Source organism: Eulemur rufifrons, chromosome 20, assembly GCF_041146395.1.
Source record: "Eulemur rufifrons isolate Redbay chromosome 20, OSU_ERuf_1, whole genome shotgun sequence".
In the NCBI taxonomy this organism is placed as follows: Eukaryota; Metazoa; Chordata; class Mammalia; order Primates; family Lemuridae; genus Eulemur; species Eulemur rufifrons.
The window spans coordinates 35,224,158-35,240,508 of record NC_091002.1 but is presented as its reverse complement, the minus strand read 5'-3'; the positions used below and the strand labels follow the sequence as shown (position 1 = coordinate 35,240,508).

The 16,351-nt window shown below is 41.2% G+C and overlaps 1 pseudogene; it reads right to left on the bottom strand.

Annotated features, from left to right (window-relative positions):
• Positions 1–9,826: 9,826 nt before the first annotated feature.
• Positions 9,827–15,281, bottom strand: LOC138400724 (heme transporter FLVCR1 pseudogene; annotated as a pseudogene).
• Positions 15,282–16,351: the final 1,070 nt, after the last annotated feature.

Here is a 16,351-nt window from a genome sequence, read left to right as displayed (position 1 = left end):
GTGGCTGCTGGCATTCCCTGATTGTTAACCCTGTTCACACTGGCCCAACTTGCTCCATGGAAAGGGCTGGGCTCCCATCAGTCTCCTCCTTAGCAACGCCTGCATCACGATGGCAGGTGAGATAAGAGTTCTTGGTTCTCCAACAAGAACAGCATTGGAGCCATAAAGAGAACAGAGGAAATACTTCTTAGATACATGGAAATTAGATGTCTGACTCTTGAGGTTTATCACAGGTAAAGATGCTAAGAGTCATATGTTCCTCTTGCCAAAAGATCACCTAAGGATCTCTTGTAGTCAGCCAAGGTGGGTGATGGAGCATCTTTGATGGGCTGGAGAAATCAGTACCTATGGACACAAACTCAGTTATTTTTTTTTTTTTATTGTGGCAAAAACCATAAAACATGAAATTCACCCTCTTAACAAAGTTTTAAGTGCATGAGTTGGTTAACCTTTTTTAATTTTCCATCTACATTTCCTTTTCAGTGTTTACTACTCAAGTGAGAAAGCTCTGGCATGACTTTCACCTCTTTGTCCTCCAAACCATAGAGCAAGGACGTATGGTGTATGTTACACTGAATCAAAACGGGCCTGGATTACAGAAAAACAGGAGCTGCTGCTTTGGGTCTTAGGGAACATATGACCTACAGCCCTTCCTCCCAACCATGCAAAATATCCCACGCAGGCTACCCTTAGCTATTAGAAGGCTTTGTTCCTAAAGATTGTTTATAAATTACTTTGGAATTCAGCACTACAATATTTTAGTTTGTGAGAGCGAGTAATTTTAAAGAAGCTCATTTAACGTTTAACTAATATTTTTTTTAAAAAAACAAACAAAGGTAATTGTAATAGAAGAAATATTTCTGCATCGTAATATTATAATGACATCTTATAATAATCCTATGAGGGAGAAAAAGGCAGATATTTTCGTTCTTATTTTAGAATCCGTAAATTGAGCCTAGAGAGGTTAAGCTACTTGCCCGGAATCCCACCCCATAAATAAAGGTGCACACACAGTTTTATCTAGGAGTACAAGCTTCAATCTCCCCTCTATAGGGGGCAGGGATGATACTTCTGAACACTAATTAGAGGCCCAGAGTCTCCCTAGTTTGGTAACTTCGTCCATGTCCTGAATTGAAGCCAGAAGGTGTGGCATCCCACACCTAAACTCCCCTGTTTTTTCTTCATATGTACTGCCTGTTTATAGTTTGTGTTGGAAACCGCCCGAATAAACCATGGAACAAAATAAATAGATATACAAATGTGGCACATATTCCCCCAAACATGCACACATTTATACCCACATAAAGGCTAACCCTCATCAGGGATGTAGTAAATGCATATTTATAATGTATATTCATAGAGGTGACTTTTTAAAGTAAAATATTCAAAGGGCAGCAGATATATTTTGAGCAGTGACAGGCAGAATAAATTATATGTCTTCTAGAACCTCTTTGGTGATGATGCGGTGTAGCAGAAATTGCAGTACAATATTTTCAGAATCCACTGACATTGCTCCACTCAAAGAGATTATTGTTCTCATCTTGACTAGTACTTTGTGTGAGGAAATCCACAGGGCAGTACACAGAGAAGATGCTGGAAGGGCCAAAAGAAGACTAGAAAGGTGGAAACCATAGTTTATAATTTATCAAGCTGTTGAATTCCACAAATACGTTGTATGAAATTTTTTTAAGAAAAAGTACAAGTTTTTCTTATCTCACCTGTATTTTAGAGGTTGCACTAGCATAGGAATAAATCAATAAAGCTCGTGACAAGAGTCATCTCACAGTACTTTTCTGGCTCCACCCCAACCATGCTTCTCTCAAATTCCTCCTGAATCTTTTCTGGATGCCCCCAGAGATTTCTCATATACATTCAGCAAATAAATTCTATTGTCTTGGGGAAGGGCTCGTCTGAAGCCCAAAACTCCTCATTTCTTTCCCAATGCTTTGGTTCCTCATGCTAATCAATCCCCACCTATCCTAGGGCTTGGGCACTACTGCTCTGGGGACAGTGCCTGACAAAGTGCTCATGGTGGCAGCTGATCTGTAACATCCAGGCCACTGCCATTTGTGCTGAGGGTGCCAATTCCTGGGTCTACTGTCTCTGACGCTGTTGGCTAAGAGACTTGCTCTATTCAAGTCCCCTGGGTAGTATCGTGACATGATTTTACTTTTTTGCTTGATCTTTTAAGAGAGTCTGTATCTACTCTTAGGCTTTAAACATACTCAGGGGCTACACAGAAGTGCCCTCTGTTGTTCTGCCCCTACTTGGAACACTGTTCCATTATCCTTGAGTCAAAGTTGTGGCTTGGACTTTCCCAGATCCCCTTTAAATCTACCTTACAGGTGCCACCTCACAAGCCCTCCAAACCTGTCCAGATATGCTTCAGTCCTTAGAACAAACATAGTTTAGACACAAATGGGACCCATCTATTCCACTAGATTCTCAGTGGAAGCATTCCAGCGCTAAAGGCAGCCTTCTTGAGATCATAACTAATCCAAAGGAAGAGCTGCCAAGGGACAGTCCTCACCCCATAGACGTAATGATGAGGGGACTTTGGAGGCATAAACAACAGCTTCTTAGGCTCAGTGTGACCATATCTTTGTTGAAGAGTAAATTGGATGTGCCCGGAAGCCAAGGGTCCCTTGGGCTAATCAGTGATGTCCTGGGAGCCTGTGGTGCCTGAAGCCCATGGTGCCTCCCTCAGTCATTTCTAGAACAAATGCGAGAGTTTTCATCATGTGCTTCAGTGTTCCGTGTTCTTACCTGCGGGTTTGCTGCCTTGTCAGTAGGTGTTGTAGAAGAGAGTTTCATGTTCCCCCTTAACCTGCTGGACTCACCAAGGATGGCTGATTGCATTTGAAATTCAGTATCTGTTTAGGTAACCGTGCCCTTAGATTTCACTTGCAGAGCAGAGCGGAGGAGAGAAAGATATGAGTCCAGAGAAACTGGTTCTACCCTGGGCAGAAATGACTTTTTGATGTCTTAAGTCTGGAGAGCCTCATGCACTCCACCTTTTACCTTTGGGACGCCAAACCACCCACAGCCTGCCCATTTCTAGATAATACTCTGTTAAATGCTCGACTCTTCCAGCAAGTCATGTTCCTCCAACCTAAGTGGCATTGCTATATAAGCTTGGAAATATTTCTTTGAAGTCCTCAGATCTTAATATTTAAAAACATCCCCCCTGACTTCCTTCCTTTGATACTCACTGAGTTTGTATTCACGGAACCTCTTGCCATCAACACTTTTGTAAGTCATGTCAGATGTGTCCTTTAACATTTAAATCCCAAGCGTTCTCATCAACATTGCCCCAACTACCATATTCTGGATCTGGCATGCGGCCATGAGTGTTCTTGGGCTGTCATTTGACTTCTCTGAGCTGATTCATCTTGTTCTCACCCACTTGAGGCCACACAGCAGGTGTGTGTTGAATGAATAAATGGGCTTCTACTAATCTATCTAATCGAATCTATGAAGTGGGGAGGCTGGAGTGGCCTATAATAAGGTCCTGTTCAGCCCAAACATTTCATGATTCTTTAAGTCTATGTCATCACAGCTGCTCAAGGTACTGTGTTATGCATTGTATAAAGTTAGACATGACCAGCACCCTGTGACTAGAAATAAAATCAAGTTCAATACACACAGAATTGGCTTTGGGATAGGAAAAAAAAAAAGGTTTTCTTTGAAAGGCATACAAATATTTTCAGGAAATTCATTAGAAAAAATAAGGAAAAGATTTTTTTTAATGCTCCGAAGTGGCGAAAGCTTACTTTAATTCTATCGTCATACATTGAAAGCATCTTTGTTGGATGAACAAGTTTAGAGATCTAATGTACGACATGAAAACTAAACTTAATGAAGTTGTATTGTATTAGGGACTTTTGTTAAGTAAGTAGATTTTAACTACTCATCACAAATAAAGTAACTATGTGAGATGATAGATAAGGCAGTTTGCCTCACTAAATAACCATTTTGCTATCCACATATATTCCATAACATCATGTTGTAAAGCCTCAAAATAAACAATAAGAATTATTTTTAAAAAGGCATTTAGACCACTTCATCCAATTACCTTTAAGGTGGGTTGGTTAATGTTTTGGGCTGTTACTTAGACTCTCCCAATGAGAAAAATTATATAAATGTGTTAGGGAGCTGGTTCTGATTTGAGATGCTTGTATTAATACTTAATGTGGGACAAACTACATAGCTTTGGTGGTAGACCAACATGGGATTATATGTGAGATCTGATCTAGTATTTATGAACTCTGAGCGCTTAGCTATTCTGAGGCTCAATTTCCCCATCTATATAACACACAGTACATATGATTTTGCCTATATTTCCAGACTTTTGGACACTCTGTAGTATATTTATTATACTTTTTTCTCAACTAACAATTCAATTCATAGTTTTTAATTTAGTTCCTACCATTTGAAAATATGACTGACATGTTATTTTAAAGTAAGTTCATTCTATGATGTCCAACTTTTCAGATACTCTGTAGACGGAAGACATTTCCATTTATGGAAGTGATATCGATGTTGACGGGAAATAAAATATTGTCTTTAAAAAAAAAGACACAAACCCCAAGAAATGACTCAGAAACACTCTTGGAAACCAGGTGTGCTTAATCTTCCATAAACTACAAAGCAGGTCATGGAAGATGGACTGCAGAGGACCAAAGAGAAGCAGGAGTATTAATGATTGGTATGGAAGGAAAATACCTATGGTGACACTGAGGGCTCGAAATTGCCATCCATTACAGCCAGGTTGAAAAACTCCAGATAGTGCAAAAAGAGGAGGATCTCTGGACCTGTTGAATCCCCATCAGGACTGCCAGGTTAGTGCTGCGTTTCTCTCCATGTCAATGAGGAAGCTCTTGTGATACACCGTGACAAATTGTGTAATCTGGATGCAATACTGTGTCCCCAAAGTCTCTAGTTAGTGCCACTTTCATCATCAAGTCCCCAGTTACTAGTTCGTGGTCAGTTTTCCTTCTACTGGGATTGACCTATTATGAAGACCCATCAGCATAGAAACAGAAACCTTAATCTGTCCCATTTCCTACCTGTTTATATGTGCCAGTTCTGAGAAACTCAATCTTTTTTCATTTAGATTGCAGGAAGGAATCTCAATTTTGATGGGGTTGAACACTCTCTTTTTGCAGTTGGGGAAACTGACAACCAGGACAGTGGTGTGACTTGCACAAGCAACTGGCTAATGGTAGAGCTGGGGTAAGAACCGAAGTGCAATGCTCTTTTCACAGAGCCATGCCTACTGTCTGCAAAAGTAATGCTGATGTAAATACTCATCCATATTCCTAAAGGAAATATACATTTTGTGTGTTTAATAGCAACAGCTTTGGGAGAGGACCCTCTATGGGTAGCCCTGTCAGGTTTCGGTCTGAGAATGTCAGTTCTTAGGGCGCTCATGGCTGAAGAATGACCAGCCACACCAAAGTAAGTCAAGCACAAAACTGAGGTTTATTAAGGAGAGAAAGATAGGATTATAGAAGAAGAGCAAGATATAGGTTTACAGAGCGTGATACATATGCCACAGGTGATGACTGGATCCACCGTTGCAGGAAAGGGAGAGCAAAAGCAAGGGCACAAAAAAAGGGACTTGGTTATGGTCTGAGTCTTGTTTTATAGTGCTCAGATTGGGACCTCCCGAATGGCTCAGATGTCACCATGGAACCACTTTGACTGGACAGTTGGGAGTTGCAGTACTGCGCATGTGAGTTGTTCTAGGTCAATTTCCAGACTCTATGGTACCTATGCTGCTTGGCCCATGGGCTAGAGAGTCCTCCGCATTCTTTTACAGCTGGCCCACTAAGTTATGATTGGCAGATTCCTAGGGCATTCCCTCCTCCCCAGGTATGGCAGTCGCTTGGGAGATTAGGGTGGGGCAGGACCAAGATGGGGCCTTCTTCCCAGGTGGGATAATTGCACCAAAGCAACAGCACCCACTTTTGTCCCTAGGAGGCCCAGAATCCCTCACTGTTTACCTAACAGGCCTAGGGCCAAATGGCTGATTCCCTAAAGTTCTGAGGAAAGATTCAATGCCACAAATAATAACAACAAGAGGCTAGAGCCCGGCTGTGAGTATGAATGGGTTTTGGCACGAATTCAAGAATTCAGTCTGAGTCATAGCTGTCTCATTAGTGCTGGGAGGCAAGGCCACTGCAGCCGAGATAAGATTTATCCTAATGAAGCCTTTTGGGGAGCACCTCCTGCCATTTCCTGTGCTCTGTTTCTGTTTTTGGCTTATGCAATCATACAACCTGAGCTAATTTCTTTGTTGTGATGTGTCCAGGTAGATGCCACATATCCAGAAATTATTTTACAGAAAAGAAAAAGAATGTGAGGTCTGAGGCTTAGCATATTCAGGAGGAAGACTGGCTCTCTTTTAGACTTCCTTTTATCCTATTTTTTTTCCTTTGACTATGGCATTTTGAATCACGTAGCTAGAATCTCTTCTCATTTATATGGAATTCTAATAGTTATACCTCATAAGAGCACTTATGCATCAGTACCATCTAGGGGTAAATGAAAGTCTATTTCTATGCTGTCCTATAAGGTAGCCACCAGACACAAGTAGCTATTTAAATTTCAATTAAATTGGTTAAATGCATTAACCAGTTAAAATTAAGTGAAAATAAAAGTGCACTTTTAAAAATCACAAATCACATTTCAAGTGCTCAATAGCCATGTATGGCTGGTGATTTCCATATTGGTCAGTGCAGATGAGGAATATTTTATGATCACAGAAAGTTCTGTTTGGCAGTGCTGATCTATTTGATAATGATTTAAAGAAGTGGGTTGGACAATTTGCTGGATTAGAGTACAACAATGAAAGGTTGGGTGGAATGTTTTTTTTCTTTTTAATTAAAGGTGCCATTTTATTAAAGAGTTAGGCTGGTATGACAGCCCCACTCCTCAAAGTTCTTGATGAAATGCACATAGTACTTAACATCCCTCAAGTTACACTTGATTTCAGCCAGCGTTTTCTTTAGACATAGGAGAGATCTAATCCATGTTCATGTTCTGAGTCCACTTTTCAGGATTTTCAAGTCCCTTCTACTCACTGTTGCCTTAGGATTTACAAGTGCCTGGCTTCTTCCTCTTCCTTTTATTCCAGGAAACTATCTATATCTGTGCTGTCCTAGATGGCAGCCACTAGCTACATGTGGATATTTAAGTTTAAATTTAAATTGATTAAAATTAAGTAGCTCATTCCTCAGTCCCACCAATCTCATTTCTTTTTTTTTTTTTTTTTTTTGGATGGAATATTTAAAAAAATTATTTAAGTGCCCCATTGAGCTGGTATTTTTTTTTTTTTTTAAGCCAAATCTGCAGCCTCCAAACTGAAGTGAAAGCAGGAACCCTGTAATTCTGGTAAATGCTGCTGCTGGAGCTCTCCTAAGGGGTTCTAAGAAGCTTGAGGGAACTTGAGCTCCTGCCTGGCTTTGTGGGAAATGGGGCATGGGAGGTAAGTCTTTGGTCCACCCAAAGTGCACCTCTGTTATGAAATTGCACAATGCTCAGATCCTTAAGGAAGGTCTATGCTCCAGGAGGTAAAGTGAACCCGAAAGAAACTTCACTGTGCAGCAGAGAACATCAATAAAACTTGTGGGTTTTTTTTTTTTTTCCTTAGTGCTGAATGGAGGGGAAAAAAAAATCTCTTCTAAAAATGTGTAATCATAAACCAGCTCTCATGTGGGTTTTAGTACCTATTTACATGGCCTTTGCAGTCTAGAAAATTTCAATCAGATCATTTAAGTGGTAGCAATTTGGTAATGCCCTTAGGCACCTGGCAGATGAAAATGTATATCCTTTTGTAAAAACTCCAATTCAAACTCACATTGAAAAATTCCCACAGGTAAAATTTCAAATAAAAATGAGTGGCTCACAGTTAAAAAAATTCACAATTCACAAGGAAAGGAGATACCACTAAATGAAAACCAGCAGATAGCAGAAAAATGGTCAGGCATGGAATATAAAATAATATATGTCAATTAATTTGAAAACTTAGCTGAAATTGATAATTTCCAAGAAAGTGCAAGTAATCCAAACTGACCCATGACCAAGGGAAAACCTGAATATAACTAGAAACTTCAAAAGATTTACATTTGGAGTTAAAAAACTTCTCACACAAAAAGCACCAGCCCAAATTTTCAATGAGTTCTATTAGACTTTCCTAGGAAAAACAGTTCCAGTATTATACAGTCTATTCCAGACAATAGACAAAGAAGAAATGCTATCTTACCCATGGAAGAAATTGTAGTAGCCTTGATAATACCAAATCTTGACAAAAACATAAGAAAAGAACATTACAGGGCCATCTTACTTACTAAGATAGATACAAAACCCTTCAACTAACTATTAACAAACCAAATCCAGCAACATATTAATATAAAAATTATAACATTTATCATTGCCAGATTTGTCTATCTTAGTTTGGTATTAGAGAACTCATCAATCTAATTCATTCCATTAGCAGATTAAAGGAAAAAATATCTAATCATTTCAATATACACAGAAAAATTGTCTGACAAAATTTAACATCCACTAAATGAAAACACAACACAAAACAAACACAACCTCTCAGCAAACTAGCAATGGAAGGAAACTTTCTTAATCTGATAAAGGGCCCCTACAAAAGTAAACAGCAAGCATAATACTTAATGATGATAGGTTGAAAGCATTTTCTGTAAGATTTTAGAACAAGAAAAGATGTCTGCTATTTATTATTTCTTCTCAAGATTATACTAACGATCCTGGCAGGATCCATAAAGTAACACAAATATTTGAAAGGATAAAAAAATATTGTCATTATTCACAGATGCTATGATTGTCTATGTGAAATATCTGAAAGAAATTTTAGTTAAATATTTGAAGTAATAATAAAATTAATAAGATGTCTGGCTACATATCAAAATGTAAAATTAATGGAACATTCATAAACCAGTAGTGATCAATTGTATGAAATAATTTTTAACAGGTACTATTTAGAAAATAATACTTCATGAAAATATGAAGTATTTAGGGGTTAATATAATAAAGGAGGTATAAATCTTTTATGAAAAAATTATAAAATATATTGAAAAACATTTTTAAAACCTAAATATAGTACAGAGAAATACAATATTTTTAATGAAAGATTCAGTAGAGCAAAGATATAAATTCTTACCAAAGTGATCATATATTTAATGTAATTATAAGCAAAATCTCAATGAAGTTTTTCAGGCACAGAACTTGAGAAGATGATTCTAAAAATATATAAAAGAATAAAAAATAAAAATAGACAAAACACTCCTTAAGATAGATGAAGGTACAGGGATTTTCCCTACTGACAGTAAAAAACTTATCACTTTATACTCGTTGAGGTAACATATTGTTCATGCTGGGATAGATGAATGGTCCTGTGGAACATTACACAGAGCTCAAAACCAACTTTTGCCTGCATGGAAATTTGATTCATAAAAGAGCAGTATAAGTCAAGGTCAGACTAGAATGTGCAGTAGTAACAGATTCTCCTTCACATTTCTCATTTACAGCACTAATCCAGTATGAGTTGGCTGGGGTGGGTGGAGATGCGGTGCGTACTCTGCTCCCCAGAATCACTCAGGGATCCAGGCAAAAAGAAGCTTCATGATCTTGTAGTTGTACCTTTGAGAGCCTTGTGGCCTGTTTGGTCATTGTGGCCTGAGTAGCAAGAGGGAGAGGATCCTGTGCCAGTTCATAAGTTCTTTGACTTAAAAGTGACCCCTCATAGACCTTTTCCCATACATTAAAAGCATGGTTCCATCTATCTAAAACGGAACTACCTCCCAAAGGGGAGGTAACCAGTCATGAAGAAACAAAGGACCCCTCCAATAACAAACACGATGATAATGTATCCAAGGTCCAATGTTAAAGTGAATATAACCATTCCCATAAACGACAAAATGTAAACTATCAGAGTAGTCTGTGTGTTTTGGTATACTCTGGCCATAAGCCACAGAGAATAGAGCCCACCATTCCAGCCACTACCAGGATTAGCCCCATGCTTCCAATTCACTTCTTCCCCTTCATAATAATGTCAATATTATTTGGTTTAATAATGTTGAGACTGAATAAAATGCTCCAGTCATGATACCATAACTGATCAACAGAAGGACAAAAGGAATGTTTTTAAACAGGTTTCTGATTGGTTTCTTACAGGAGTACTCTGCAGGGGGACTGTCTTGGAGAACTGCTTGAGCCTGAGTTGGTGGATATTGAGGTTTTTCTTTGAAAGCAATTACTGTCAAAATAAAAGTGTAGCAAACTGCCTATATTCCATAAAACATGATGCTGATATTAGAAGCCAGGATGTCTGTGTCATTCTGTGTGTTGGGCGCTAAAACGGGTGGTAGCAAAAAGCCAATTGCAGTGCCAAGCTGATAGCCCAGCACGGCGGTGGCACAAGTTGTGGACACTTCTTTGGGCCCAAACCACACTGAGGCAATGCGGGAGGGCAAGCCCGGGACGCACACCTGGGCCACGGGGCAGAGGCGCTGGCCTAGCATGGTGACCCAGATGAGATGACGCCGCACTCGATCCAGCTGCCTAGGCAGTTGAGGCCACAGCCCAGCAAGGCGGTGAGCCGCAGGCCTCTGGTGTCCAGCAGCCAGGTGTCCGGGAAGATGAGGGCCACGTAGGCCAGCATGTACACCATGGACAGCCAGTCGACCTGCAGCAAGGAGACACCGTAGAAGCCCTGGAAGACATTGCTGAGGATGCTGTACTGGATCCACTGAAAGGCGTTCACCAGCGAGTACAGGCTGAAGATCAGGAGCACCAAAAAGCGCCGCGTGGAGAGTGCAGTCCAGGGCAGCCGGGTGCCCTCGGTCCCCGGGGTCGTCTCTCCCGGCCCCGTGGGCAGCGTCCGGGCCTTGGTCTCCTCTTCCGGGGCCAGCAGGGTCTGCGGCCCGCCCAGGGCTCCCGCGCCGGCCACGAGGCTGTCCCGGGGGAACCCACTCAGGGGCAGGCAGCCGGCTTTGGGTCCGTTCTGCGGTTCCACGCTCTCTTTCCCTGCCACCGCGTCCCTCGGAACCAGGAGGCATCCTTTCGCCAGCGGGTGCCCGCGCGCCACTGACACCCGCTCCTCATCGTTCTGCCGTGCCACGGCCCAGGGCTGTCCCGCACCGCCTCGCGCCCCGCCCCTGCACCCTCCACACCCCCCCCCCGCCCCCAGACCCCGAGGCCCTCCCGGAATCCCACCCCCCGTCCCCACAGCCCGCAGCCCGTTCCCAGGCTGTGCACGCGGAGACCCGCAGCCGGCGCTGCCTGCTTGCGCAGGTGTAGGAGTCCCATTTTATTAATTTTGATAGATTCCTTCGGTAATAAGGAATTGAGTGTTTTGATTTGTTACATTTCGTTTTCAGGAGGGGCAAGTGAATGCTACATTTTCAGTAATCTAGATTTTTTTTTTTGCCAGTATATAATTATCATAAAATAAAATGCTCAGGCATCATATGTTCAGTTTGATGAGTTTTTGAGAATTGTATGTGTAACTATCACCCAAAATAATAAGCAGAAAATTTACAGTCCTCCAGGAAGTTCCCTCATACTCTTTTGAGGCCATTCTCCACACTCCCCCAACCCTTCCCCAGCAGCTGCTGTTTGATATCTATTGCCATAGATTAACTTTCTCTGAATTTGGATTTCAAATACAGTAAATAGAATTACACAGCACATACTCTTTTCTACCTGGCTTCATTTACTTAACATTTTTTTTTTTTTATATTCAACCATGCCATCATGTGTATCATTAGTTCGTTCCTTTCATTAAGTACTGTTCCATTATATGAATATTCTAAAATTTGTTTATTTAACTTTTGTTGATGGACATTTGGTTATTTTCAGTTTTCATATGAAGCCACAGGTGGGGGCAGGTAGGGATGGGAAAAGAGCACAGATAATGACTGCAATAGACGCAACATTGGTTTACTAATGTTTGTCTTTAAAAAAATACATGACATCCATCACACAAAGTTGGATGGTAGTGATGATCATTTATTTTATATAATTATAAGTTATTACTTGTTCTAGCCAAACCTAGAAATGCAGCTCAATTCTGTCCTGCACACTCACTGTCTTTGTAACCACTAATAGTTGCCTCTATTTCCAATTCTGACTGTGCAGTTCTAGCCAGAGGGCCAGAAGCACATGGCAGCTTGAAATGATGAAGATGGGTGATTTCAGAGTCTGTTGTAGCCCCCTGGAAGAGGGGGTTTATACTCTTCCAAGGAGTCTTTTGTTCATATAGCTACTTAAAACTGGTTACTGGGAAAGGTTTTCAGGCCCACTTGTCAGATACCATTTTGTATAGAAAACAGCAGAATTAAAAGGATTAAAAAAAAAAAAAAAAAGAAAGAAAGAAAAAAGTAGAGGGCTCTAGAATCAGACAGACCTGTGTTTCTGTCCTGCTCACTACCTATAAGACCATGAACAAGTTACTGAATACTTTCTGAGCTCACACTTTCCCCATTTATCAAGTGAGGGTGATAACTACTTTATTGTCTTGTGATATTTAGATGAAATAAAGTAAGTACTCAAAACATGGTACCGTTTTCCTTGTTTCTTTAGTACTGCACGCTGATCCACAAATCATACTTTAAGTTCTCTTTAGTAATTGTTATCAATGTAATATTTAAAGGATACTGAGGACATTCACCATGGCCCCATATTGGCAACAATGAACCAAACCTGGGGGCAAAGTGAGTAAAGTGCCCTCCTTCTAAAAAGAGCTGCAAACTGCTGGGTCCAGGAACTGCCCTGGGCTGACCAAGAGGAGACACACACTGAAGGTCACTTCGGTCTCCCTTCCTGGCCTCTAAAAGAAGCAGCGAGGGAAGTAGGTTCACAGGAAGTGCGGGTAGCAGCCTGGTGAAGCAAGTGTTCCTAATAAAGACGCTTTCTCATCTCTAAAGCCAAGTGATGGGGTCTCTAAGAGAATCGCTCCTAAAGACTGGAGGTCCCTGGGAAAAGAGAAGGCAGGCTGTCACGCCCAGACAGACACCTCCCCAGGCTAGCAGGCTGGCTCAGCTGCCCCACAGCCTAACCGAAGAGGGGGAGAAAGGATGGAACGATAGTGTAGAGGCAGGACCTGTAGCGGAGGTACCTGCACACCCACGCTTGGACTGCATTTTCCTGTGGTGGCTTCTCAGAAAGGAGCCAGGTTTGTGTGATCTTGTCAAGTCTCCACCGAAGACGGTTGCAAACAGGCAGGAAGAGCTCCCGGGGCAAGCGGCTGCTGTGGTCTCTGGACCTAATCCTGAGGGGTCTTGAGGTTCTCAAAATTCCTCTTGGGCTTAAAAGGTAAAAAGAATTTAGTTGTTTCCAGGGCCAGGAGACATCGCGATGACTGAGCTTAGACTGACATCTTGTGGCTCTGCACAAAATAGGCGCTTCACTAAGAATTATTCCTCGGTCTCGTGGAGTCGTGGTCTGAGAACAGAAAATAAGAAATAGAAACTAACTTTTTTTTTGGACAATATCATCATATTCATCAATTGTATAATATTTAACTACAGTAACTGCTGATTTAATTTTTTTTGCTATTACAAATGTTGTAGACAGTTATCAAAAAATATGACTTATTCCGCTTCCAACCAATTTCCAGCATGAGAAATCCCTTTCCTTTACCATTCAGTGCTCTGTATTTGCGCCCTCTGTCGATGCCAGCAAATATTTCTAGGAAACCTGAGGAGCACTGGAATGTTCCATGGGCCCACCGTGCCCTCAGCTCCTCACACTCCAGAGTGAGGCTGGGTCCCCTCCCTCTATCTCCTCCCACGGGTCTGTGACCGTAATTATTCCATGCTGTAATTATTCTCACCAGTCTGTTTTGCCAAAGAACGTGGACAAAGATGATTCCTTCTGTTATAATGTGGAAGCGCGCAAGTAGATCACAAGAGAATTTAATGCCAGATTAGGAGTCTTTATTAGCCGGCCGGCGACCACCTCTGTCCACCAAACAATAACAGAGAGTGGCCCTGACTTGAAGTTGTACAGGGATTTTATACCCTTTTTGAGGAGGGCTACGTGCCTATACACATGTATAAGAAGAACAAAGAGAACAAAAACAGGACAATCATTAACAATTTAAGGTTATACCGCCCGGAGGTCTGGTGATTTCATAGACCCCTTGGCGCCACAAAACAGGTTGCAATCACTGACGTAAAAGGTCATCTATTCTACTGATCAAGTATACCACATTTATCTTGATTATCTTTTAGGCCTATGTTGAACCCATGACAGGGCAATCATCCTCCCCACCTCCCTGGTTCCCAGACCAGCAAGCTTAGTACAGAAGCAGATAGCATTCATTAGAGTTTCTCAACAAGTTAACCCTACAGGGGTGTCTTTCTTTCCTTAACCCATTACATTCCCCACTGGTTTTTAGCGAGATATCAAATCTTTGATAGTTATTATAGTTTATTTTCACAAATGTGGTGATAATGGGTGCGCAACACCATTAATTTTATACCTTGTATGTGCCTTTGTATATAATTTGTTAAACAATTAAGTATGCATGGACCAATCAGTATTATTAATAAAAGTAACAGTAATGGTCTGGCTATGGCTGACAACAAGGTGGTGAGCCATGGGGACCAGGTGAACAAGTTTTGATACCAGTTATTTTCAGCATTAATTTGTTCTTCTCTTTCCCGTATTCTATTTCTTACTTGGGAAAGACTATTCTGAATAGTTCCAGAATGATTGGCATAGAAGCAGCAAGTTTCTCCCAGGGCTACACATAATCCACCTTGTTTCAGGAATAATAAATCTAACCCTCTTCTGTTTTGCAAGACTATTTCGGCCAGTGAATCAACTGATTGTTCTAAATAACTAATGGATTTTTCCAAGTCACTTAAATCTAAATCTACCTGGTGACTCAGGATTTTAAAATTTTGATTTTCAGTTATTAAGGCCGCAGTACTTATAGCAGCCGAACCTGCAATGCCTAGTCCAATTAATAACGGTACCAAAACTGGAATGGCTCGTTTTAGCCGCCAAGGGATGGAAGCTTGAAGATGTTCTCGTCCGCCTTCTCCTGAATAAAAGTAGACTTGAGGCACGATATGAGATAGAATACACAAATCCTGCTTTTGTATAATTATCGAGGGTCTGACACAAGGGGTGATACCTGTAGTACACGCAAACCACGTGCCATTTGGGGCCACCAAGAGTGTTTTAGGTTCGGGATCTGTCAAATTATTCAATTGAATAGTAATATTACATGACGCCATATAGGGAGACTGGGATAAAGTGAACCCCACAGGGTAAATACAAGTTCCTTGTCCCTGTAGGTCTTCTAAAGTCAGCTTGGGCCTTTGACCCCATTTACATAAATGTTGTTTATATATTTCTTCAGCAGTCAAGTTTTTTATATTATTTTTATTTTGACCTAAGGGTCGGATGGCTCCAATCCCTACATAATAAGGAGGTTCTGGATTAAGGCAGAGCCAACAATCTCGAGTTATATTAGGCTTTGTTTGGTTAACAAACTTATACACTGAACTTAACAAATTTAACACAGGCTTTCGGCGTGGCTCTGGCAACAAGTCCTTTTCTGGTGTTGTGGGCTCTAGGATTGCTTGTGCCGGTAATTCAGGTCCTAAATAAGTCTCACGGTTTGGGCTTATAGGATTAAATTGACGAACAGGGGTAAATCTCTGAATAGTGAATGAGACTTCTGGCCCCTTCTTTCCCCCTCTTCCGTACAGGTGAAATTCCCAGGTCTTCCCTGTGGCCCAAGTCTGATCCTGGCCCCGTTTAATACTTATAGTTACGGGGTTACAGGTATTTGAAGAAACACACTTAAAAGCTTCTTTTGTCAATATAATATTAGGGTCATTGTTTATCTAACTAGCTATAGTTTCATAGCCCCACTTTATACAGTATTGTCTATTTGCATGACAATGCGAGGGGCCTGTAGTAGGGCAACCATAATACCTAATGCGTTGCATGTTTCCTTCTATGTTAATATTGCCACATCCATAGGCCCCGAACCTCCCTTCAGGTAATAACCCCATCACAGGCTCAGTGTTGCCTAAAAGTTGACATAAATCAAAATATAGCAAGGGAGAAAAGACCGTAACATTTTGAGTTATCACTGTCCCATCGACTGTGCGCGTGAGCACCCAAGTGTAATTTAAAGGCTGGTGGGGGCTCGTCGCCACCATCCCCATCAAGATGCTCCAGAGGAATGTCTTAAAAGTCTTATCTTTAGTGGATCTTCGGTGGGCCGAGCCGTCCATCGTTCTTCTTGGACTGGAGTCGCCTTCTTGATCTGGGTATGGTGAATCCAGTGGCGTTT